This window comes from Triticum dicoccoides, chromosome 3B (genome assembly GCF_002162155.2).
Source record: "Triticum dicoccoides isolate Atlit2015 ecotype Zavitan chromosome 3B, WEW_v2.0, whole genome shotgun sequence".
Taxonomy (NCBI): Eukaryota; Viridiplantae; Streptophyta; class Magnoliopsida; order Poales; family Poaceae; genus Triticum; species Triticum dicoccoides.
The window spans coordinates 587255438-587258356 of NC_041385.1; positions in this window are offsets into that span (position 1 = coordinate 587255438).

The following is a 2919-nucleotide window of genomic DNA, read 5'->3' on the forward strand; positions in this document are numbered from 1 at the left end:
AATTCATTTTCATATCTATATGCACATATTTATGTGGAGTTTGTCCTATGTATTGGTGTTTCTAACTATTTGGTCCTGATGAGTTTGGGTACCATTTTGTTTGTGTTGTTGTTCTAGGAACAATTGGAGATGCATTGGATACTCGGCTCATTCAAAAGGAAGGTGTTGTCACCACGTGCTTATTGGAGTCAAGCTAGGATGGTCAATGAACTACTTTCTACCTTCAATTGGTTTCTACTACATCCTTCCAATGCTATCTCGGTAACAAGTATCATCATCTACTACATGCACACATTTATTGCATCAACCGTTTGTAGGTTGTATAATGGCATGTTATTCATTCTTTCTTGTCATATTTGTTTCCTTTCTCAAAGCATCTCAACAATGATCTCTTGTTGCTAGTTGTGATGTCTTTGATGGTTGTGTGGTAGGAATTCATTTATATACAATAAGACCATATCTAGCCATGTGCTATGCTTCCAAGCACATATCTTATTGGTATATGTATGACTTCCTTTTGGATATCTTGTTCCTTCATGTTGTAACTATTTCGGGTGTACATCCTTCTTTGTAGGTATATATCATCATGATTTCGTCTACCTAGACCCTTATACACTTGAGAGAAATTACATCTCTAGATGATATCCTTTCTTTCACGTCCACCTTGTCTTTCTTATGTTATTTCTTTGGTGGCTCCGTGAAGGCTTTTTGCCTTGAGTGCATGTCCTCTATCGTTGCATCTTGTTGCACTCTTGTGTTGTGAAGAATATTTTCCTCATGCTTGTCTTGACGAGGCTTTTGCCATATTAGTTGGTATCCCCTATCTTGATGAGGCTTATGCTTTCTATCTTCACCTTGGGTTGTCACAAGTGTTGGTTATTCATTTTGCATATTTAGTGTGCTTGTGAACCCATTTGCTTAGTTGTGTGTGGGAATGAAAGGCTTTGCACCATGTATATCATTCATTCGAGACAATGTTGATGCTTATGCTCATCCGTATATTAGTGTTCTCATGTGCTTTGCCATGACTCACTCACATCATTTTGGTTGAGCCTATTCTTAAGTTGCCTCTTTTACATGTTGCTCAACCATGTGTTTGTTGCAAGTTCTAGGCTTAGTTTCCTTTATGCTCACTTGCACTGGTTGTGTCTTTCTATTGATTTTGGGGTAGCTATGATCCTATTTTGTGCACTTTCTATCCAAATAGAAAAGTTATTATGTGTGCACAAATCATGGGGAGCTTCTCTAGCTTCTTTAGAACACTCTTCTTCTCACATCATAATATCCTTCATTCATGTGGCTCATAGGATCTTTGGTCTAGTTGGTTAAATTGATATCCTTTGATTGCTTGCTTCAATTGGTATCTTTTGATTGCTCGATTGCTTGTTTCTCTCTTTGTTATGTCTTTGTGGCATATCATTCTTTTGCAATCTTTGGGTCTCAATATAGTTTGTCTTCCTCCAAGTATTTATCGTTGGATATGTGTATTGCATTCTACTCTCTTGTTGAGAGATACACAATTTAGGGAGGAACACTCTTTATATTGGCCTTCTAAACTTTTCACCCATTTTGGCAATCGATGCCAATGGGGGAGGAGTTTCAAAGAGTTTTGTGGAGAAGTCTTCAGAGTTTTATCCTTACTTTGGTTTTGGTTCCTAACCATTTGCATCCTTCTCATGCATCATTGGTTGTTGCATTGCATGGTGATGCATAATTCCTTGTATAATCTCTCTTGAAAGTGATTGTCATCAATTACCAAAATGGGGGAGATTGAAAGAACATGCGGTGCCCCCATGTTTGGTTTTGGTAATTGATGACAATCTCTATGGACTAATGGTTGCCTTGAGTTATATTTGAAGGTTTTGTCCATAGGCTTTTCTTGAAATCCATGTGTTGGTTTCAAGGAGTTTATGAGTTGACCAAGGTGCTATTAAGGAATTATCCAAAGATTGGTCATGTGAGTGTTGAGCTTATTGCAAGCATGTCTTGAAGAATAAGATTGTGTGATCATTCATGTTTACCTTCAAGACATCATCCAAATGAAGAGAGTTGGAAAGATTCAAGGTTGATCAAGACTAAGTCAAGAGTGAATCAAGTTGATCAACTCACAAAGCATAGAAGATGTACCGAGAGGGATCAAGTGATCCGATGGTATGGTAATCATTGTCCATTGCACTTTGTGTACTAACCCATGGTCTATGTCAGAGTTCTATGTGGGGTTAGGTACGTGTCCATGGGCTTGTGTCAAGAGGAAGATATCATACAACCCATGGAAAGGATGACATCAAGTGGTGATCATCATCAAGATTGCCGTGTGCAAGTTCAAGTGGAGCATCATGAAGAGATCAAGTGCTTGAATCTTGCCATCCATTATTGTGTCAATGGACTTGTGAAGATGTGCCGAAGAGTGGCTCACCCATAGTGGACTATGGGGGAGCAATCATCTAGTCTTCATCGAGCCAACGCAATCAAAAAGGGTGGTCCATCTTGAGGGAGTCAAGATCGTCATCATCTAGCTCAAGTGGACCATGTGCAAGGCAAAGGTTTGCCCTTGATAGGTTTTCTATTTTACCGGTCTCGTGGTGGTAGTTGGAAGACCGGGTTATAGGATCGTTTGCCGTACTATCAAGGGGGGCTCTCAAGTTGGTAGCTTGATCGTATCGTTAATAGAGAGCTCAAACCATTGCATCCTTGCATCATGTTTATTGGTTATTGTTTGGTTCTCTTTGTGAGTCTTAGAGGTTATGGTCATCTTGATGACAAGCTTGAGTTCATCGAAAACGGAGTTCGCATGCGTCTTCTATGATGTTCTCGGTGTTGGAGGTTTTACCGGTCTTATCCGAGGAAGGGTTCTCACCATTTTCTTATGGGCCTTTTCTAATTTTCTTCTTATTGATATTTCTTTCAAGATTGTGTTAT